The sequence below is a fragment of the Oncorhynchus masou genome, chromosome 5 (genome assembly GCF_036934945.1).
Source record: "Oncorhynchus masou masou isolate Uvic2021 chromosome 5, UVic_Omas_1.1, whole genome shotgun sequence".
NCBI classification, from domain to species: domain Eukaryota; kingdom Metazoa; phylum Chordata; class Actinopteri; order Salmoniformes; family Salmonidae; genus Oncorhynchus; species Oncorhynchus masou.
This window is the reverse complement of record NC_088216.1, coordinates 78,942,525-78,967,399: the sequence shown is the minus strand read 5'-3', so window position 1 is coordinate 78,967,399 and position 24,875 is coordinate 78,942,525. Positions and strand designations below refer to the sequence as shown.

Below are 24,875 nucleotides of genomic sequence, written 5' to 3'. Positions count from 1 at the left end.
CCCCAGCTGAAAGAAGCTCCAGGCACTAGGACCTGTAGCATTCTCCCCAGCTGAAAGGCGCTCCAGGCCCTAGGACCTGTAGCATTCTGCCCAGCTGAAAGGCGCTCCAGGCACTAGGACCTGTAGCATTCTCCCCAGCTGAAAGGAGCTCCAGGCACTAGGACCTGTAGCATTCTGCCCAGATGAAAGGAGCTCCAGGCACAAGGACATGCAGCATTCTCCCCAGCTGAAAGGAGCTCCAGGCACTAGGACCTGTAGCATTCTGCCCAGATGAAAGGAGCTCCAGGCACAAGGACCTGCAGCATTCTCCCCAGCTGAAAGGAGCTCCAGGCACTAGGACCTGCAGCATTCTCCCCAGCTGAAAGGAGCTCCAGGCACTAGGACCTGTAAAATTCTCCCCAGCTGAAAGGAGCTCCAGGCACTAGGACCTGTAGCATTTTGCCCAGATGAAAGGAGCTCTAGGACTCCACTGACTTTTCAGAACAATCGATTTTCAAACAAGTGCAAGAGCCTGAGTGGATTGTCTTCCCTCAATGAGAAGGAGACCTGACTTATGAAGATAAACCTGTGGAATAACTCACACACTGGAATATAGCCTAGTATTGGTTGCGACATCCATTTGTGAAGAGGGGAGAGGAGCCGTTGCAGAGGTAGGAGACTTTACACTCTTAAGTTCACCCACTCTGCTGTTGTTTTGTGAAGCCACATTGGGAAACATACTTACTCATCCCTTGTGTCAAAAGAAAGGGTAGGAAATTATATGACTAAGCTTTATATACTGTATAGAAAAACAACATTGCTGAACAGAAGAGTATACTGTTGAACTCTTTAAAATATTGATATAGTTCTTGTAATTAGTCAAATACCTTCTTCGCCAACTGTGTACTAAAGGCTCTAAATTCATTCCATATCAATTTATGACATTTATTATGGTACTTGCTTGCAAGCTTTAACATTCCATCTCAGTGGTCTGGTCTCTCTGAAGTGACTGGTTGAGGATACCATTAAAAAATGTTTTGTTTAAATACATGTTTTCCACCTAGCCACTTCGGCATTTCAATCCCAAACTGGCTTTGACCAGGGTGCCTGGTTGAGGGCTCAGAAGACAGGAGGTAGAGATGGAAGCCCATTGTTGAATGGGCAGCTTCCATCTGATCTGTTTCCTCAGGGAGAGTATTAGCTCATAGCCTAGCCTCAGGTTACCTCTCTCTCTCTCTCTCTCTCTCTCTCTCTCTCTCTCTCTCTACAAAATTCCATAATATCAATTTTTTCACATTTACATACAACAAATTTAAAAAAAAAAAACATCTTCTTTATGTAAGTATACAGACCCTTTACTATGAGACACGAAATAGAGCTCAGGTGCATCCTGTTTCCATTGATCATCCTTGAGATGTTTCTACAACTTGGAGTCCACCTGTTATAAATTCAATTGATTGGACATGATTTGGAAAGGCACACATCTGCCTCTAAGGTCCCACAGTTGACAGTAAATGTCAGAGCAAAAAAACAAGCCATGAGGTTGAAGGAATTGTCCGTAATTTGGGAGAACATTCCAGAAAGACAACCATCTCTGCAGCGCTCCACAAATCAAGTCTTTATGGTAGAGTGGCCAGACGGATGCCACTCCTCAGTAAAAGGCACATGACAGCCCACTTGGAGTTTGTCAAAAGGCACCTAAAGGACTTTGACCATGAGAAACAAGATCTGATCTGGTCTGATGAAACCAAGATTGAACTCTTTGGCCTGAATGCCAAGCTTCACGTCTGGAGGAAACCTGGCACCATCCTTATGGTGAAGCATGGTGGTGGCAGCATCATGCTGTGGGGATGTTTTTCAGCGGCAGGGACTGGGAGGCTAGTCAGGATCGAGGGAAAGATTAACGGAGCAAAGTACAGAGAGATCATTGTCGAAACCTGCTCCATAGTGCTCAGGATCTGCAGAGAAGAATGGGAGAAACTCCCCAAATACAGATGTGCCAAGCTTGTAGCATCATACCCAAGAAGACTCAAGGCAGTAATCGCTGACAAAGGTGCTTCAACAAAGTACAGAGTAAAGAGTACTTATGTAAATGTGATAATTCCCCAATTTTTTTTTGCAAAAATGCTTTGTCATTATGGGGTATTGTGTGTTGATTGATGAGGGGAAAAATGTAATCCAAGGCTGTAACATAACAAAATGTGGAAAAAGTCAAAGGGTCTGAATACTTTCCGAATGCACTGTATATACACACACACACAATAGTCGAGTAACCGCTGTAACAATGCAAATACATGTCCTCAAAGATGGAAGGCAAGCGGGAGGAGAAATCAGGTGTGACCATTTAATGAGAGGGCAGTTAAGTGAACAATCTAAGTTGGCATATATTGCCCTGGAGACAGCTCTGCAGAATGGTCACTAGCTGGCACAGCCGCAAAGTCATAAAATCTGATTTAAACCTAACCTTAAGCATGCTGCTAACCATCATGCCTAACCCTAACCACGCTGCTGTCATGACGTTGGCCTCTTTGGGTATAGCAAGCCCATCCCCCTCTCCCTGCCTCCCCCTTTCCTCCGTCAACTAGGTTGCTGTGGTCAGAGAGATGTCGTAAATTCCTGAGAATCTCCTCATGGACACACAGTATAGAGAGAGTAGTTTTTCATGGAGAACAAAGGAATTCCTTCCACCTCACAGAACTTGAGGTACGAACAAATTTCATGTTCCGGAGAAAGTATAAAAGATCGATGAAGAATCCAGCTACGAACTGGTCCGTTTGTCACAACTTGAGGAAGTTCATGGGAAACGGTGTGGCCACATTACCATAACATTGTTTATATAATAGCCTCAGATATGAGATTTACATCTAATTGTTGTATAAGATGAATGAGTGAGTATGATACTGTTTGTATAATTGTGTAATATGACTTTGAACTGTTTAATGAAGAAAATTTGAACTAAATCAGAGGACCGCCCCTGAGCCCAGTTAGGGTCAGGCCACCTGGGACAGCTCCTTTTCTGCCATTCCGAATAAAACCCAACTTTGAGAAATTATCAGCAGACCGAGGATACCTCAATTACGAGATGGCTAAAGGTTGCAGACCATGTTTTTCTCCATTAAGAGGACAAAGGTTGTAGACCATTGCTGAATCTTTTAACCATACCAAGTGGTTAAACTCTTAGACTATCGATACCGACAGGATAAGAACAAGTCTTTGATATGAATTAATAGTCTGCGGCTAGGAATTCGGTATCATTGAACGCGAAGAACGACAACCACCGAAACATCCATACTATAACGAATGTCACTGAACAATCCCCTCTAACCACAACCGAGAGAGAGAGAGAGAGAGAGGAGAGACAGACAATTCTACAAAAGAAATGAACTTTTCACCAGCGATTAAGAAGGCACACTGAGCGTAAATATATATATATAATGATTGCAATTGTTCCCGAATGAGTGAGCGTTCATTCATTAGCATTTCAATTGTTATCATTATCACTCTGTAGTGACTTCTTAATAGACCCTCACTTCCCCTTTTGTCAAACAAGCCGCCATGCCAGTTTAGCCCACTAGGGCACATTCTCCTATCATTTCATGTAACCACATTTACCTTGTTTGTTTATGCATTTCTGTGAATTACTTAGTTATTAATAAATAAATTATTTAAGACAATTGATGTATGGATGACTCATAGTGAAGACTGGGTTTGTGCAGTTTGGAATGAGACTAACGTGAGGTAAAGTAAATAATAAATTAATTCGAAGACTAATTGATCAGATAAAATATCTGAAAAGTTATTTTTAGGAAATTATAACTTTGTAATCTGAATATTTTTCCTTGGTGCCCCGACTTCCTAGTAATTATGGTTACATGATTAATCAATCTAATCACGTAATACTAATTACAGAGAATCTTTGATAAAAAGTCTTCAGTTAATGATAGTAAAGACACGCCACTGCTAACCCTAATGCCTTAACCTTAATTTCCATAATTTTTACGATATAGCCAATTTTTTTACTTTGCAGCTGGCCCATCTAGCAGAAACCGCTCAGTTCTGCCTCCATGACAATAAACATCAACCTGCTTGAACAACAGTCACAACTCCGATATTAAGGTTAAAAAATAAATAAAAAATTGCCGGAATGCCACGTGCATCCACATACAATCGCATTCATAACAACCTAACCATTATGAAACTTGTATTTGATCAAATAAGCCTCACGTAGCAAATTAGAAATTCAATTTTTTGACTCTCATTGACCTCCATGGTCTTATTTTGGTGGACAGATTTTGGGCGGAGTAAGCACTCTTGCTTTGCCTCTTCCTCTCCGGATACACTGAGGTATGTTCCCAAGGCCCATGTTCGCTCCCTTTCAAAGAGCTGTCAAGTTAGTCATCTATGAGTGAGAGCCAAACTACAAATGGAATTTACCCTTCGCTAAGCCCCACCCCAGAATTTTGGCCAACCAATCGCAGCACTCCAATGGATAGCAACTATTGTCGAGTCTGAGACCTCAGACAAGGTCATGTTTCAGAGTTTCTATCCAAAAATAAATTGTTCAAATAGCAATAACATAACACCAGGGGTGAAACATGAAATACTGAACAGCCAACAACCTGTTAGTTTCCTGATAAGATAGACACTTATGACTGCCTGATAAAATATACACTTATGACTGCCTGATAAAATATACACTTATGACTGCCTGATAAAATATACACTTATGACTGCCTGATAAAATATACACTTATGACTGCCTGATAAAATATACACTTATGACTGCCTGATAAAATAGACACTTATGACTGCCTGATAAAATATACACTTATGACTGCCTGATAAGATATACACTTATGACTGCCTGATAAAATATACACTTATGACTGCCTGATAAAATATACACTTATGACTGCCTGATAAAATAGACACTTATGACTGCCTGATAAAATATACACTTATGACTGCCTGATAAAATAGACACTTATGACTGCCTGATAAAATATACACTTATGACTGCCTGGTAAAATATACACTTATGACTGCCTGATAAAATATACACTTATGACTGCCTGATAAAATATACACTTATGACTGCCTGATAAAATATACACTTATGACTGCCTGATAAAATATACACTTATGACTGCCTGATAAAATATACACTTATGACTGCCTGATAAAATATACACTTATGACTGCCTGATAAAATATACACTTATGACTGCCTGATAAAATATACACTTATGACTGCCTGATAAAATATACTGACTGCCTGACTGCCTGAAAAATATACACTTATGACTGCCTGATAAAATATACACTTATGACTGCCTGATAAAATATACACTTATGACTGCCTGATAAAATATACACTTATGACTGCCTGATAAAATATACACTTATGACTGCCTGATAAAATATACACTTATGACTGCCTGATAAAATATACACTTATGACTGCCTGATAAAATATACACTTATGACTGCCTGATAAAATATACACTTATGACTGCCTGATAAAATATACACTTATGACTGCCTGATAAAATATACACTTATGACTGCCTGATAAAATATACACTTATGACTGCCTGATAAAATAAAGGTTAGATAAAAATAAAAAGATCCAAAAGTGGTTATTAGCTTTGACTGCATGACAGTGCAGCCTGTGTTTAATTTCATTGTGAACAGTTTGAGATAAATGTGAGGGGCTTTCTCCTGTTCTCTCCTTTTGAAAGGGGAATTGTGCTTCCTTATTGGTGAAGACTGTGAGGCTGCAGGAAGCAAGAGAGCAGCTGCACTAAAATGTTCATCTCCACAGTACTCAAACTTCCTGAGAAACACTTGGGGCATTGGCTAATGGCTTTAGGATACCAAGCAGTATAAATGTTTTGCTAATGATTTTGACCTCTTTCCACCTGGTGTTTACTGCATTCCAAATAAACAGAGATACATTTCTAGATATTTGTAATGGGTGGGCCTCAACTATGCAGCAGGCAACACACTTCATTTTACCAGAGCTTGAAGAACTGTGTGCAGTGCATCACACCACAGATGCTTTACTTCGAATAATACTCATCATCATCTCTGCTAACACAGAACTTGTGCTAATAATGGAGAAATACTCCCTAAAATTCCGCTCTTGGGGTCTGCACAAATCGTACTCACAAATCTGACCTGCACAAACAAGTTCTTATGTGGTTTAAGCACAACCGTTTTCCAGACCAACTGTCATTCATCCACTCCTTTCTGAGTCTCTGATCCTGAGATATTGTGTGTGGTTTGTTCTTAGAGAAGGTGTTTTACAGTGCTTAACTCCACCTGACATGTCTCTCAGAGTTGGCAGTTTGAAGGGATGAAGACAGGTCCCGAGGGAAAGATAATCCTTCCCTGCCTGCCGGAGGGGTTTCATGGTTCAGACCAAAGCCCCCGGGCTTTTCTCTGGTTGATCCCCAGGATTACTAGTAGAAGAACAGACAGGAGAGTGCACAGGGGAGACGTATGTGGCCTTAGAGCAGCCCAACAAAAATGAAATTTGCATTCCTGGGACTGAGCATTGATTTTTCTAACCAATAATAAATATAAATTAACGACTGGATTTATGACATCCTAATGGTTTCTTTGAGTTGTAACTCTTTTAAAGGAAAAACCTTAACCTAATGCATACAAACAGGTAGAGTGGTGTCTAAATGCTCTGTGATCCTTATTCCTAGAAAACAGAATGAAACCAGGAAGTAAAAATCCTAGAAAGCACAATGGAACCAGGAGGTGAAAATCCTAGAAAACTGTATTATGTTATATTATACCTGTAAAATTCTTCTCGCAATATTTACATCCAGATACATATATGCGATGAGGTGACGTGTGTTCTATTTCAGTTTGGTGATATTGTACGTCTATGCTGTTATGATTTGCCTGAGAAGTATTTGGAGATGTTATTCTACAAATTGAAACATAAGCAATTTATTTTGCTATCTATTCAGAGCTACACATATATTCAGAGCTACACATATATTCAGAGCTACACATCTATTCAGAGCTACACATCTATACAGAGCTACACAAAGCTACATATCTATACAGAGCTACACTTCTATTCAGAGCTATACATCTATTCAGAGCTATTCAGAGCTATACATCTATACAGAGCTACAAAAAGCTACATATCTATACAGAGCTAAATATCTATATGGAGCTACACAGACCTACATATCTATACAGAGCTACACTGAGCTACACATCTATACAGACCTACACTGAGCTACACATCTATACAGAGCTACACATCTATACAGAGCTACACATCTATACAGAGCTACATACCTATACAGAGCTACACAGAGCTATATGTATACAGAGCTACACATATACACAGAGCTGCACATCTATACAGAGCTACAAAAAGCTACATATCTATACAGAGCTACATATCTATATGGAGCTACACAGAGCTACATATCTATACAGAGCTACACATGTATACAGAGCTACACAAAGCTACATATCTATACAGAGCTACATGTTTATACAGAGCTACACATCTATACAGAGCTACACATCTATACAGAGCTACACATCTATACAGAGCTACACAGAGCTATATGTATACAGAGCTACACATATACACAGAGCTACAGAGCTACACAGAGCTACACAGAGCTATATATGTATATAGAGCTACATATCTATACAGAACTACACATCTATACAGAACTACACATCTATACAGAGCTACACATCTATACAGAGCTACACATCTATACATCTATACAGAGCTACACATCTATACAGAGCTATACATCTATACAGAGCTATACATCTATACAGAACTACACCTCTATACAGAGCTATACATCTATACAGAGCTACACATCTATACATCTATACAGAGCTACACAGCTACACATCTATACAGAGCTACACATCTATACAGAGCTACACATCTATACAGAGCTACACATCTATACAGAGCTACACATCTATACAGAGCTACACATCTATACATCTATACAGAGCTACACATCTATACAGAGCTACACATCTATACATCTATACAGAGCTACACAGCTACACATCTATACAGAGCTACACATCTATACAGAGCTACACATCTATACATCTATACAGAGCTACACATCTTTACAGAGCTACACATCTATACACATCTACACATCTATACAGAGCTACACATCTATACATCTATACAGAGCTACACATCTATACAGAGCTACACATCTACACATCTATACAGAGCTACACATCTATACATCTATACAGAGCTACACATCTATACATCTATACAGAGCTACACATCTACACATCTATACAGAGCTACACATTTACACATCTATACAGAGCTACACATCTATACAGAGCTACACATCTATACAGAGCTACACATCTATACAGAACTACACATCTATACAGAGCTACACATCTATACAGAGCTATACATCTATACAGAGCTACACATCTATACATCTATACAGAGCTACACATCTACACATCTATACAGAGCTACGCATCTACACATCTATACAGAGCTACACATCTATACATCTATACAGAGCTACACATCTATACAGCTACACATCTATACAGAGCTACACATCTATACAGAGCTATACATCATCTATACATCTATACAGAGTTACACATCTTTACAGAGCTACACATCTATACACATCTACACATCTATACAGAGCTACACATCTATACATCTATACAGAGCTACACATCTATACAGAGCTACACATCTATACAGAGCTACACATCTACACATCTATACAGAGCTACACATCTATACAGAACTACACATCTATACAGAACTACACATCTATACAGAGCTACACATCTATACAGAGCTATACATCTATACAGAGCTACACATCTATACATCTATACAGAGCTACACATCTACACATCTATACAGAGCTACGCATCTACACATCTATACAGAGCTACACATCTATACAGAGCTACACATCTATACAGAGCTACACATCTATACAGAGCTATACATATATGCAGAGCTACACATCTATACAGAGTTACACATCTATACATCTATACAGAGCTAGACATCTACACATCTATACAGAGCTACACATCTATACAGAGCTACACATCTATACATCTATACAGAGCTACACAGAGCTATGGTCCAGGGAGGGTTCTTCTGACACCCAGCTGTTTGACCACACGTCCCTGGTTCATCTGCCAAACAATCTGTCCCACAGGTGGCTGGTGGCCTGGACTCCCATGTTTCAGAACATGAGGCATTTTCAATCAAAAGTGAATATAAGATCGTATTTATATAGCAAATTCACTCCTTATGGAGAGGTGATTCAATTGGATGTTCAATAACACCCATAGAATAGTTCACAGATGGCAAATGTCATATTTGTTTAACTTTAGTTTAGGTTGAATTAAAGTTATTGCTGCCGAACAAGAATGAACTGATTAAACCATATTATGAAAAACACATTTAATTTCACCCCTCAAAGACCACCTTCAAATAAAAATATCTATAGCACTGGAATGCCTGGCCACACTATAGCCTACTTTACACAGATTTTCTAGCAGAGTAAATCACTGGAATAACTTGTGTTATGACCCTGTATAGAGCCACTACGTGCAGTTATAGGAGCACCAACATTTGCAATTATGGAAATAAAAAAGAGAAAGACAGTCTAAGTCAAGAACAAGACAGGAAAGAGGTTTGTAGCAGGACCCAATATGTGTTGCATTTGGGTTGATGAGAGCCATAAACACATACTGTCTGTATTAGTTTGCTTTCACATATTATGTGCCAGAGCAGTTTAGCCCATTCCAACTTAACAGATAGTTCAAACAAGGCAGGATACCCTATAAATAACCTGTTAGTTCACAAAAAAATCATATGTTTTTCAGACATTTTCATACCTCAAAAGTCAAGCCATGTCCTGCTTACTGCTATAGGCCTCAATCCCACATGAACAGGTAAGATAGATCTACAAATGGATATAGTCATACATATACAGGTAACAACCAAAATAAAGGAAACATGAGTAAATGAGCGATACAAGGTATATCGAAAGCAGGTACTTCCACACAGGTGTGGTTACCGAGTTAAGTAATTAACACCATCATACTTAGCGTCATGTATAAAAATGCCCAGTGGCCAGTTATTTTGTCTATTTTGTCTAGAAGTAGAGATCTCAGTGACTTTGAAAGAGGGGTCTCAAATGAGCATAACACAGAACCCAAACCAGCTGCTATTTAGCTAGCTTGCTGTTGCTAGCTAATTTGTCCTGGGATATAAACATTGAGTTGTTATTTTACCTGAAATGCACAAGGACCTCTACTCTGACAATTAATCCACACAGTCGTCTCTCCTCCTTCCAGGCCTTTTCATTTTTGAACTTATATGGTGATCGCATCTAAAACTTTCATTGTATTACCACGACAACCGGCAACAAAGTTCGTCTTTCAATCACCCACATGGGTATAACCAATGAGGAGATGACTTTCAGTGCGATCTGCGTCAGAAATAGGAACGACTTCTATTTTAGCCCCTGGCGTCGCAGACGCTCGTTGGCGCGCGCGCGAGCAGTGTGGGTGCACTAATTGAATAACATGCGACATGTCCGGTCTGGTCAGCATGTAAGGGGTTTAAAGGGTGTGTGTATGTGTGCCTCAGTCATCAGATCTCAATCCAATTGAACACTTATGGGAGATTCTGGAGCTGCGCCTGAGACAGCGTTTTCCACCACTGTCAACAAAACCCCAAAAATATGGAATTTATCGCATCCATCCAATATAGTTCCAGACAATTGTAGAATCTATGCCAAGGCGCATTGAAGCTGTTTTGGGGACTCGTGGTGGCACAACGCCCTATTAAAAGACATTTTATGTTGGGTTTTCCTTAATTTTGGCAGTTACCAATAGGTCTACTGTGCAATTTGTGTAGACCACATTTTTGAAATCCTCATGGAAGAAATAACATTGGATTGTAACAGTACAATAACATTGGACAAGTTAATAGGCAAAATGGAGGTCAGCCAGGGGATAAACACAGTCCAACTTTCCACTTCAAATGGAAGTGGACAGATGATATAACTCATTGGATAATATCACTCTAAACGGTTATGCCTCTTGAGGTAGTGCAGAGTGATTTGAGGCTTAGACTATGTACCTAACCTCTACACTCTCTCCTGGACTGGCTATGACCTGTAAAATTGAAAATCTAGTGTTTTTATAGGCGATAAGACACGCTTGATGGAATAGCTCATTTAATAACGATCAACAAAGGGTAGATGGGAAAGCAATGATTTGTTGAACTCCCACTGCTGCACATGAATTCAAAGCTGATTATACCACAATTACATGGTTCTCTACTTACACTCTAAATGTATATTTAATGTCTCAGGTAGTCAGTATTTTGTTGCTCTGTCCCAAGGCAAACATTTCTTATGACAAATTTGTGCATTTTTGGTTGCAAATGTCAAGATTATTGTCCGTGTCCAAATACCCGTGGGTCTTAAGTAAGTAGGACGTTTGAGTATGCAAAAATAGAGTGATTTATTGTATGTGCAATACAATAAGCAGTTGGAGGGGAAGAAGTTTCTTACAGTCTGTTAGCAGCTTTTCCCAAACTAGTCAGACTCATGGATACGCTTTACACTTTAGTAAAAACAGCAACTGCGGGTAACACCTTTACGTGGAACCACGAGCCCAGGCTTGAGATCAAGAGCATCAGTGCATGTAAAATAGCACACGCCAGTCCAAATGTTTTACATCACAAGCTTTACGTTTATTTTACTTGCAGAGGGGCAATCATCTCTGATGTTCCGCACAACTAGATTTATGTATCTAAACGTTGGATCTAATTTCAATATTTAGAAGAACCGCAGACATTTGTATACAGTGGGACATAATGTAAATCTGAACATCTGCTCAGATGATCTGAAAGAAACAACAGGGCCAGGTTTGCTCGGTCCATTGCAGCTCACTAAAGTGATCTTTTCTCGAGAACCGGAAACGTGTGAAGACCACTTGGAGGCAGCGTGTAGGTACTGAAGGTCACACTGTTTTTTTTTAGCCACTCATGACTTACCTTTAAACTAGAGCAATACCTTTTAACACATTCTGCAACTCTGGGAGCGAGAGGGAGACCATAACAAACAATGCTTTCCTCCCGACACGGCTCGCAGTCGTAAAGCAACATGCAATCTGGGACAGACTCTTTGAAGCCGCCGACTGACTGCCAATTCAAGCCAAAGAGGCACACAGAGGAAACAAAGGTGTAAACAGATGGAACCTCCATAATTTCAAAGCAAAACATAGTGACCTAGCTGGACTTGAATGGGCCTAAAGAGGCCTCATGGCTGACATTGGTCCAAGATATACACTGTAAAATACACTACAGTATTGGCTGTGAGATACAGGATGCTCTCTGCCTTATTTACTTAACTGACATCATTCAGTGGAATGATATGAGAGACATTTTATTTATGCGAAGACTCTTTCCATTTGGTTAAACTGGAGCACATCTACCAACTAAATTCATGTTGACAAAATATGTGTTACTCTTTGTTTTAGTTGAGCAGAGCAATGTGCTAGAGAGTTGCCTTTCCTACCTAAGCATAGGGACAGAAGAGGAAGGCATGATGATGCCAGGGGGATGGAAACATCTGTACTAATCTTTAAATCTTAACCATCTAGTTACTGATGTAAACATATAACTTACAGCAGAAAAACAAAGCCTTGCATGTGCTTTGCTAAGTATTATTATGGTTGTAGTTATTGGTTGTCCTCTTGTTGACAGCTGTGTTCCAGGGAAGCTAATGTGTATAAAGTGACAGTGTGTACGGAGACAGGGGTCAGCTGTGTTCCAGGGAGGCTAATGTGTATAAAGTGACAGTGTGTACGGAGACAGGGGTCAGCTGTGTTCCAGGGAGGCTCATGTGTATAAAGTGACAGTGTGTACGGAGACAGGGGTCAGCTGTGTTCCAGGGAGGCTCATGTGTATAAAGTGACAGTGTGTACGGAGACAGGGGTCAGCTGTGTTCCAGGGAGGCTCATGTGTATAAAGTGACAGTGTGTACGGAGACAGGGGTCAGATGTGTTCCAGGGAGGCTAATGTGTATAAAGTGACAGTGTGTACGGAGACAGGGGTCAGCTGTGTTCCAGGGAGGCTAATGTGTATAAAGTGACAGTGTGTACGGAGACAGGGGTCAGCGGTGTTCCGTCCCGGCACAGAGACCAAACACAGCCATCAGTGACTAATGAAACTGTCCTAGTCAAACACCAGCTCCATACAAGTTTCTGGTACACTCCTGCTTGAACTTTCATGTTTCTTTATTGCTGAATTGTGTTTTCAACACGAAAACATCTAAGGACAAATGGTAGAAGGAAAGATACAGGTGTTTATTCTGATGCCTGTTTTGTTAGGTCTACCAAATCATAGATTCCATCAAACTTTTATTTTATTGCAGACATCACAACTGTCTTGCAGTAGACAGCAAAATGCAGGCCTGTTTTACTGTCTGAGACAGTTCTAAACTTGCTCTTTGCAGAGACATTTCTAAACAGACACTCTGCACATGATCTTCAGGTCTTCACAGTCCCATTTGTTGATTTTGGTTTCTTGGTATTCTGAATGGAATAGTAAATAATGGCTCAATCTGTGAGATCAGCAGATGCATTGGACTACAGCCCACTTCCACAAGACAACAGCCAGAGCCAGTGTGCTGGAACACAGAGCTGTCCTGCAGCTGATTACTACAGGTTCTCTTTGGCCTGCAGCAGGCCCAGACGCCATTCTCCTTCCTCCACTCTCACACATCTGCACTGAATCAAAACATCCTGCCAATTTCCCTCTCTGGAATTGTCATATTTAAGATGATTTCCCACAGAGTTATCGTGCCTTTCGCCCTAACTAGATAAAACAAGACGGTTGTCAAGAAAATGGTGAAGGGTATGCTTCAATTGCATGCTATTATCGTTCTTAGAATGTTCAGACTCAATAAATCACCAGAGGGCAAAGGAAAGTCAACTCAATTTCCCAACTCCTGGACAAGCTGGAGCAGGTAGAAAAACAGTTTTCCAAATCAGGGCTTCAGTTGAGATGAGCCGTTTTGCTTCAGTCCTTGTTAAAAGGTGAAGCCGTTTATGATAACATACCATTCTTGGTTGAAATTCATCCATATCATTGCTCGTGTAAATGCATTTGTCTAGAATAAACGCCAAGCAAACATCATTGTAATTAAATTGTACGTCATACTTATGTTTCTGTCGTATTACTTGTGTGAGTTATGGTAGGATAAATAAAAATGTAAACAAAATATATTACCTTGTTTTAAAAGCAGCACAGTAGGAGCAGCAGCACACCCACAACAATAGGAATTTAGAATTCTCTTCCACATGTCAAATAAAATATCATTGTATTCGTCACATGCTTCGTAAACAACAGGTGTAGACTAACAGTGAAATGCTCACTTAAGGGCCCTTCCCAACAATGCAGAGTGAAATAAAATAGAGTAAATAGAGAAGTGAAACATGTAATAATAAATACACAATGAGTAACGATAGCTTGGCTATATACACAGGGTACCAGAACCGAGTCGATGTGCAGGGGTATGAGGTAATAAACAGTAGCAGCAGTGAGTCAAAAAAGTGAGTGCAAAAAGGGTCAATGCAGATAGTTAAAAAGTTAACCATATAGTTACCTGTACTAACTATTTAGCAGTCTTATGGTTTGGGGGGTAAGAAGCTGTTCAGGGTCCTGTTGGTTCCAGACTTGATGCATCAGTACCGCTTGCTGTGCTGTAGCAGAGAGAACATTCTGTGACTAGGGTGGCTGGAGTCTTTGAAAATGTTTATGGCCTTCCTCTGACATCTGCTTGTATAGAGGTACTGGATAGCATGGAGCTTGGACCCAGTGTTGCACTGTTGTACTGCACTACCATCTGTAGCACTTTGCGGCCGGATGCTAAGCAGTTGCCATACCAAGCAGTGATGCAGCCAGTCAAGATGCTGTCAATGGTGCAGCTGTAGAACTTTGAGGATCTGAGGGCCCACGCCAAATCTTTTCAGCCTTTTCAGAAGAAAGAGGCATTGCTGTGCCCTCTTCAAAACTGTGTTGGTGTGTGTGGACCATGATAGATCCTTAGTGATGTGGACACTGAGGAACTTGAACCTCTCAACCTGCTCCACCCCAGCCCTGTCAAATGTAAATGGAGGGTGCTCGCCCCTCCGTTTCCTGCAGTCTACGATCAGCTCCATTGTCTGCCTGACATTGAGGGAGAGGTTGTCGTCCTGGCACTGACAGGTCTCTGATAGTTGGTGATCAGGCCTACTACAGTCGTGTCGTCAGCAAACTGAATGATGGTGTTGGAGTCCTGCATGGCCACACTGTTGTGGGTATACAGGGAGTACAGGGGGGACTAAGCACGGTCCCCTGAGGCGCCCTTGTGTTGAAGGTCAATTTTATTTTATACCTTTATTTAACTAGGCAAGTCAGTTAAGAACAAATTCTTATTTTCAATGACGTCCTAGGAACAGTGGGTTAACTGCCTTGTTCAGGGGCAGAACGACAGATGTTTTTTACCTTGTCAGCTCAGGGATTCGATCCTTTTCGGTGACTAGTCCACGCTATGACCACGAGGCTACCTGCCGCCCCAATGTGGCAGATGTGTTGTTGCCTACCCTCACCACCAGCCTGTTAGGAAGTCCAGGATGTTGATGTCACATGATAAACTATTGTCTGAATGGTTGATTGATTGTTGAGCCACAGACAACAAAAGAATAATGATCAAGGAGCATGTTCTAGTTGTTGGTGAAATCTGGGTAAATTCTCAATAGGGCAAACGTCTGTCCTGTCTAGTCTCCTCCATCCCCCTCTCCTCCATGACTCGGAAACCAATAACTGGTCACCAACTGGAGTGTCAATTCGTTAAATAGGTGAACGGAGGATTTTGCTCCTATCCCCGATTGCTCAGGTGTATCCGATCTTGGAAGAGATTTAAAATCTCCCACACTCCCTTTCTTGGATGAGAAAAGCATGCAAACATTTATTAAAAACCATATACTTCTTTTCTCTGTAAAATGTCTTGCACAACTAGCTACATTTATTTTTTAGCACTAAGCACATGTATTTTGTGATTCCACCTCCTGTAAACGTAATTTGCGGTTGTCATATGACGCACTAGAGAAGGAGAGTTATTTCATACAAGAGCATTTGTTCCCACGTTTCCTCTCCTCAATTACCTTTGACCTTTTCGAAAAGAGCAAGGAGAGGACAGAGGGGAGGACGCCAGGAATCAAGAAAATCGAATTGAGATTCTCCCCAGGACTTTCATTTTGTTCTCCTGCCTGACGCGGTCAGTTCTTCTGCGTTCTTGTCCAGGGTTTGGCTTCACAATGGAGAAAACAGAATCCCGTTGAGTCATACAGATGTACGATCTTAATTTGAGCACTCTTTTTTTGCTGAGAATTTTCCTGCACAGAAATTCTGACTTGGAATGTATTCAAGGTTTAAAAAAGTCTTCTAAAGTTTGGAATTCTCACTTTAAAACATATCAGGGCCTGTTGTCCGGACCTCTGGCAGTCTCTGTGGGGGTGCCACAGGGTTCAATTCTCGGGCCGACTCTCTTCTCTGTGTACATCAATGATGTCGCTCTTGCTGCTGGTGATTCTCTGATCCACCACTACGCAGATGACACCATTCTGTATACTTCTGGCCCCTCTTTGGACACTGTGTTAACTAACCTCCAGATGAGCTTCAATGCCATACAACTCTCCTTCAGTGGCCTCCAACTGCTCTTAAATGCAAGTAAAACTAAATGCATGCTATTCAATCGATCACTGCCCGCATCTGCCCGCCAGTCCAGCATCACCACTCTGGACGGCTCTGACTTAGAATACGTGGACATCCACAAATACCTAGGTGTCTGGTTAGACTGTAAACTCTCCTTCCAGATTCACATTAAGCATCTCCAATCCAAAATGAAATCTAGAATTGAATATATCGCAACAAAGCATCCTTCACTCATGCTGCCAAACATACCCTTGTAAAACTGACCACCCTACCGATCCTCGACTTCGATGATGTCATCTATAAAATAGCCTCCAACACTCTACTCAACAAACTGGATGCAGTCTATCACAGTGCCATCCATTTTGTCACCAAATCCCCATACACTACCCACCACTGCGACCTGTACGCTCTCGTTGGTTGGTCCTCGCTTCATACTTGTCGCCAAACCCACTGGCTACAGGTTGTCTCTGCTAGGTAAAGCCCCGCCTTATCTCAGCTCACTGGTCACCATAGCAGCACCCACTCGTAATACACGCTCCAGCAGGTATATCTCACTGGTCACCCCCAAAGCCAATTCCTCCTTTGGTCGCCTTTCCTTCCAGTTCTCTGCTGCCAATGACTGGAAAGAACTGCAAAAATCACTGAAGCTGGAGACTCATATCTCCCTCACTAGCTTTAAGCACCAGCTGTGAGAGCAGCTCACAGATCACCGCACCTGTAAACAGCCCATCTATCTACCTCATCCCCATACTGTATTTATTTATTTATCTTGCTCCTTTGCACCCCAGTATCTCTACTTGCACATTCATCTTCTGCACATCTACCATTCCGGTGTTTAATTGATATATTGTAATTACTTCGCCACCATGGCCTATTTATTGCCTAAACTCCCTTATCTTACCTCATTTGCACTCACTGTATATAGACTTTTTGTTTTATTTTTTTCTACTGTATTATTGACTGTATGTTTTTGTTTATTTCATGTCTAACTCTGTGTTGTTGTATGCGTCAAATTGCTATGCTTTATCTTGGCCAGGTCACAGTTGCAAATGAGAACTTGTTCTCAACTAGCCTACCTGGTTAAATAAAGATGAAATAAATAAAAAATTAAAATCAACCCCTACAAAAAAAATCATTCACATTTCCTGTTGCTGTAGGATACATTTCCTGCTGTAGCAAACTGTCTTCAATTAATCTCCTAAATCTGTAAGGCTGAAATAATTATGACTTTTACACACATTGAGAAATACACAGGTAGGGGTCTCGATTCGTCATTCTACAATTTCAAAACAGCTTTAGTTTTGGGTTTTGGTTGTGCCAATGGTAATTCCTCATTATTCCTTTCTCCGATTCAGTAAAAGTATTTGTTTACTTCTCCTTTTATAATCAGGGTCAAGTTAAAGTAATGTGCCAAAACGTATTGTAATGATGTAATGACAGTAACTCAGATGACTAAGTCCCTGTCTGCGTCTAAAGCCAAGCCTGGCAGGCCTTAAAAATGTTCAATGTAGCCGTTTCTTTCGCAATATCAAATCATTTCTGGGTAACAATTAAATACCTTACTGTGATGGTTAACAATTCAAATTGCCAAAAAGAAAAAACTGAAAAATAGCTGTTATTGGCAGAGGTTTGGAACTCTCTTGTTGGTTTAACTAATTTACCGCCTGTTTGAGGTCACCAGGCAGGCCAAAACTCCATCCTATCAAAACAGGCTGAAATTTCACGTGGTCTTTTCAAACAGCTCTTTCCAACAGGCATTGTCATAATTCTCACAGTATTATTCCAACCTCAGTGTGGAAATATACACTACATGACCAAAAGTATGTATTTGTCCCTTGGACTGCCAGATTGTGAAGCATGATTCATCACTCCAGAGAACGCATTTCAACTGCTCCAGAGTCCAATGGCGGTGAGCTTTACACCACTCCAGCCAATCAAGGACAGATGTTTTTTACGCACTTCAGCACTCTGCAGTCCCGTTCGTTGAGCTTGTGTGGCCTAACACTTCGCGCCTAGCTGTTGTTGCTCCTTGACGTTTCCACTTCACAATAACAGCACTTACAGTTGACTGGGCAGCTCTAGCATGGCAGATATTTGACCAACTTGTTGGAAAGGTGGCATCCTATGACGGTGCCACGTTTAATGTCACTGAGCTCTTCGGTAAGGCCATTCTACTGCCAATGTTTGTCTATTTTAGATTGGATGGTTGTATGCTGAATTGTATACACCTGTCAGTAACAGGTGTGACTGAAATAGCCGAATCCACTAACTTGAAGTGGTGTCCACATACTTATAGTATATATAAAACACAGGAAACTCATGTTTTTGACTGCACTGGGCCTTAAAGACATGCAAATGTCCAAGGTTGCAAGTTTGAATCCCCGAGCTGACAAGGTACAAATCTGTCGTTCTGCCCCTGAACAAGGCAGTTAACCCACTGTTCTAGGCCGTCATTGAAAATAAGAATTTGTTCTTAACTGACTTGCCTAGTTTTGTTAGAATCCTACGACCCAGCTTCATTCCTGGTCAGGTAGTGTGGTGAGAACACCTGACACAGTTATTGCATTAACTGGCATTGGCCAATGGAATATGAGGTTACAGCGATCATTCTCTCACACCAATTCATAATCTCCCCTCCTACAGTGTCACCTGGTGTTTTGTGTGTGTGACGTGTGTTTGTGTGACGTGTGACGTGTGTGTGTGTGTGTGTGTGACGTGTGTGTGGCGTGTGTGGCGTGTGTGTGTGTGGCGTGTGTGTATGTATATGTGACATATTTTTACACTCTGTGCACACTCACAGGGCCCTACACACGTACTCACAGGGCCCTACACACGTACTCACAGGGCCCTACACACGTACTCACAGGGCCCTACACACATACTCACAGGGCCCTACACATGTACTCACAGGGCCCTACACACACAATCGCACACCGACACTCACACACATTTATACTGACTCTACACACACACACCCACTCACATACAATCATCATATATGCTGCTGCTCCTAGTTTTATCATATATCCTGATACTAGTCACCTTACCCCTATAAATACAGTACCTACATCTATCGAGCCAGTATCCCTGCACATTGTAAATATGGTACTAGAACTGACTGACCCTCAATATATTATGCTCACTTACTTTAAAACGTTAAACTTACTCTGGGTCATCAGGGTAAAGACTATTCCCAGTATCCATATGATTCTTCGTGCTCGTCCCCAAACAGCCCTGCTACAATCTTAGAAAGAAGGGTTAGTCGGCTGTCCCCATAGGAGGTAAAACCCTTTTTAAGGGGTTCTACCTGGAACCAAAAAGGGTTCTTCAAAGCATTCTCCTATGGGGACAGCCGAAGAACCCTTTTAGGTTCTAGATATGATATTTTTTTCTAAGAGTGTACGTATGTCAGGCTCTGCTGTGAGCAGTTCCGCAAGAATGCCCACAGCAACGCACTGAGCAGCACGTCATTCAAAGCCCAGAGGTGGCCCTCAGATAAAGACATCAGGGCCACAGCTCACTCTACTCCCGACGGCTCTGAATGGGAGCCGGGCAGACAGGCTCAGGTTACCAGAGGCACTGTGTGACTTTTACCATATGAATGAAGCAAACGTTTTCGGGGAAGGGGGAGGGGGGGGTTGTTTCCCGAGCTGCAGATGGTGGATTGTCTTTGTCACCAGGGTCTGGTTGTCAGTCATGCCAGACAGAATTCATTAAATGGACTGACTCCATTAGAGCTAATGAGTTGTAGGTCAGTGGTTGTGGGTGGGCCGTGCTATTCTGAACTAACAAAACACATCAATGACTGGGTGTAATTCCTCTACAGTGACACAGCAAAAAACGCATGTTTATCGTTGCATGCATGCATATTCAGCATTAAGAACCATGGTGCCTTCCACAGAATCTTAAACAGTATTCTGGTCATGGTATAAATTTACTACATGGTCTCAAAGATTCAGGGAATGTTATGCAACTGAAAACAAGAAGGGTGTAGCAGAATCTTTCATTAAGATTTCCATATTAGTTTGGCAAAGTGTGTCTTCCCCTGTGAGAAAGACAAACATGGCTATTATACACTGAGTGTACAAAACATTAAGACACCTGCTCTTTCCATGCATAGACTGACCAGGTGAATCCAGGTGAAAGCTATGATTCCTTATTGATGTCACTTGTTAAATACACGTCAAATCAATGTAGATGAAGGGGAGAACACAGGATAAAGAAGGATTTTTAAGCCTCAAGACAATTGAGACATGGATTGTGTTTGTGTGTCATTCAACTGGGCAAGGCAAAATATTTAAGTGCCTTTGAACGGGGTATGGTAGTAGCTGCCATGCACACCAGTTAGTGGCAAGAATCGCAACGCTGCTGGGTTTTTCAGGATCAAAAGTTTCCCGTGTGTATCAAGAATGGTCCACCACCCAAAGGACATCCAGCCAACTTGACACAACTGTGGGAAGCATTGGAGTCAACAAAGGCCAGCATCCCTATGGAATGCTTCCGACACCTTGTAGAGTCCATGCCCGACGAACAGAGGCTGTTCTGAGGGCAAAAGGGGGTGTATCAGGAAGTTGTTTTTATGTTTTGTCCACTCAGTGTATAGAGTAAAGTAGGATAGAAATCTTTCAAGGTTCAAGGCTATTGAGCTGATGCTGCACTGACAATCTGCATTACTCGTGTCTCCTTTCTGACCGTGACTATGCTGATGAACTCGCAGCACAAAGCTGTATTCTGTAGATATTCTCTGGGAAGATATTACAACCATCTCTGCTAAATGCTTTGCCTCTTCATCCATACATACCGTACATGTGTCTAACCTCAGGAGAACTACTGTCTGGTGTGGTGTCTCTACTGTAGCTGTTGTGTGCCTGTGTTCCGTGTTCTATAGGGATGAGTATGTGTGTTCTATAGGGATGAGTATGTGTGTTCTGTGTTCTATAGGGATGAGTATGTGTGTTATGTGTTCTATAGGGATGAGTATGTGTGTTCTATAGGGATGAGTATGTGTGTTCTATAGGGATGAGTATGTGTGTTCTGTGTTCTATAGGGATGAGTATGTGTGTTATGTGTTCTATAGGGATGAGTATGTGTGTTCTATAGGGATGAGTATGTGTGTTATGTGTTCTATAGGGATGAGTATGTGTGTTCTATAGGGATGAGTATGTGTGTTCTATAGGGATGAGTATGTGTGTTCTATAGGGATGAGTATGTGTGTTCTATAGGGATGAGTATGTGTGTTCTATAGGGATGAGTATGTGTGTTCTATAGGGATGAGTATGTGTGTTCTATAGGGATGAGTATGTGTGTTCTATAGGGATGAGTATGTGTGTTCTGTGTTCTATAGGGATGAGTATGTGTGTTATGTGTTCTATAGGGACGAGTATATGTGTTCTATAGGGATGAGTATGTGTGTTCTATAGGGATGAGTATGTGTGTTCTATAGGGATGAGTATGTGTGTTCTATAGGGATGAGTATGTGTTCTATAGGGATGTATGTTGTTCTGTGTTCTATAGGGATGAGTATGTGTGTTATGTGTTCTATAGGGACGAGTATATGTGTTCTATAGGGATGAGTATGTGTGTTCTATAGGGATGAGTATGTGTGTTCTATAGGGATGAGTATGTGTGTTCTATAGGGATGAGTGTGTGTTCTATAGGGATGAGTATGTGTGTTATGTGTTCTATAGGGATGAGTATGTGTGTTCTATAGGGATGATTTCTAGTGGCAGTTAGACTGTGTGACAGTAACAAGGTGTTGCTGGAGAGGAGCTGTGTGGTGTGTAACTAGCTCTCTCTCTCTCTGCCCACATGGCTCTGCACCATCCTTACAATACTGCCTCTTGGAAAGGGGGGGTAGAGGGATTACACTGCAATGCATTTATTTTACCAGTCATACCGAGACAAAGGTCTCATTTAGATGAGCCCTGGAATGTATTGGAGATTCCTACGGGAGCAATACCGAGAGAGGGTTGAGTGTTATGTTCACAGATCTGAGAAAATGGCCGTGGCATAGTCATTGAGTTTAATACTCGAAGACCCAAATCTAGTTCCCAGTTGTCAGATGGGAAACACTAATACAGACAGTATACCACCTCAGCACTTAGGGAATATGTGCTGTTATGTCTCACTGTGGTTTCAAGGAAACCTATTTACTGTTTTCTATAAACCTGTGGATTCGACACTGTACCATAAAACCCACAGGTCCAACAGGCATATGCCTGTATGCCATTAGGCGTATGTATGTAACGGTGTCATTATAACACACTGGCCTTTCCTGTGTTTAGAGTGGCTTGCTGGACCGCTTTACAAACCGTGTGTATGACACTACAGCGCAGAAGGAAAATAATACTAAATCTCTACCTCGCTTTCCAACCAAGGTGCATGAACAGTGAATATTATTCACCTAGTTTTGGTAGGACTATCGAAGTGAGCTTGTCAAATGATGTGCTTTGGTCGCATGTCTTCATCTCTCTCTCCCTCTGCAGGGGCCAGGGCCGAGCTGGGGGCCACAGAGAGCTAGAAAGACAGGCCTGATGGCAGGAGCCTGGAAGGCAGTCCGCTCTGAACACGTGCTCTAGGAGCCCGCCCCGCCTGGGGCCACAATTCCTGGGGAAGAAACACGGCACAGGTGAGCAAAGCAAGATGGGTGTTCTCATAAATTCAAACCAATTCAAATTTGAATAACTTTATTTTCAAAAAACTTCTCATGAGAGAAGTGACATGAAAAACTCAATTAAGATCTCTGTGCGAGTGACAATCTCAAAAAATGTTCACCTGGTCAGAATATTTTCCCTGGTCAGAGTATTTTCCCTGGTCAGGTGGTCACTATAAAACCTCCTGGTGTAGAGTTAGAGATAAAGTACAACACACAAATGACACGTTCAATGCCACCGCAAGAGTAAACATGTTTTCTATCTGCACAGTACGGGGATAACACAGGGAGTGAGCTGTGATTACCAGTAAGCAGACAACCACACAGCTGTTGTATCTCTGAATCAATGTATGATACAGCCATCACACTCAGCCTGAGCCATCACACTGAGCCCACATCATATTCCTCAAGCTACCTGTCTCCATGGATGAATAGGACAGAGTTTCTCTCCTATTCTGAAACCAGTCTGCTATATTCTAAGCTCCAAAGAAGTAAAATCCAAGTTTCCAGCCTTTAGGTTCTCAGATGTCAGTAAGTGTCGAGAGGACTTGAACCGGATTTGATCCCAAATGTTGAAGTCTGTGTGTGTGCGTGTGTGTGTCTTAGATCCCTAATGTTGACATCTGTGTGTGTGTGTGTTTGTCAGTGTGTGTGTGTGTGTGTGTGTATTTGATCACTAATGTTGACGTCTGTGTGCGTGTGTGTTTGTCAGTGTGTGTGTGTGTGTGTGTGTGTGTGTGTATTTTATCACTAATGTTGACGTCTGTGTATATATTTGATCCCTATTGTTGACATCTGTGTGTGTGTGTGTGTGTGTGTATATATTTGATCACTAATGTTGATGTCTGTGTGTGTGTGTGTGTGTGTGTGTGTGTGTGTGTGTGTGTGTGTGTGTGTGTGTGTGTGTGTATTTTATCACTAATGTTGACGTCTGTGTATATATTTGATCCCTATTGTTGACATCTGTGTGTGTGTGTGTGTATATATTTGATCACTAATGTTGATGTCTGTGTGTGTGTGTGTGTGTGTGTGTGTGTGTGTATGTGTGTGTGTGTGTGTGTGTTTGATCCCTAATGTTGACGTCTGTGTGTATTTGATCTCTAATGTTGACGTCTGTGTGCGTGTGTGTTCGTCAGTGTGTGTGTTTGTGTGTACACGTTTGTGTATATTTAATCACTAATGTTGTCTGTGTGTGTGTGTATTTGATGCTGAAATCTGTGTGTGTGTGTGTGTGTGTACACTTGATACCTAATGTTGACGTCTGCGTGTGTGTGTGTATTTGATCACTAATATTGACTTCTGTGTGTGTGTGTGTGTGTATTTGATCCCAAATGTTGACTTCTGTGTGTGTATGTGTGTGTATTTGATCGCTAATGTTGACGTCTGTGTGTGAGCTTGTGTGTGTGTGTATAGAGTGGGGTAAAAAAGTATTTAGTCAGC

General features: G+C 41.4%; 1 protein-coding gene across 1 annotated transcript in view; it reads left to right on the top strand.

The window, feature by feature from the left end:
• Positions 1–386: 386 nt before the first annotated feature.
• Positions 387–24,875, top strand: part of LOC135527980 (nerve growth factor-like) — a 41,199-nt gene continuing 16,710 nt past the window's right edge. The window contains exons 1-2 of the mRNA XM_064956705.1: positions 387–650; positions 23,269–23,411. The gene's annotated coding sequence lies outside the window, so the exon portion shown is untranslated. The remainder of the gene's footprint in view (positions 651–23,268; positions 23,412–24,875) is intronic.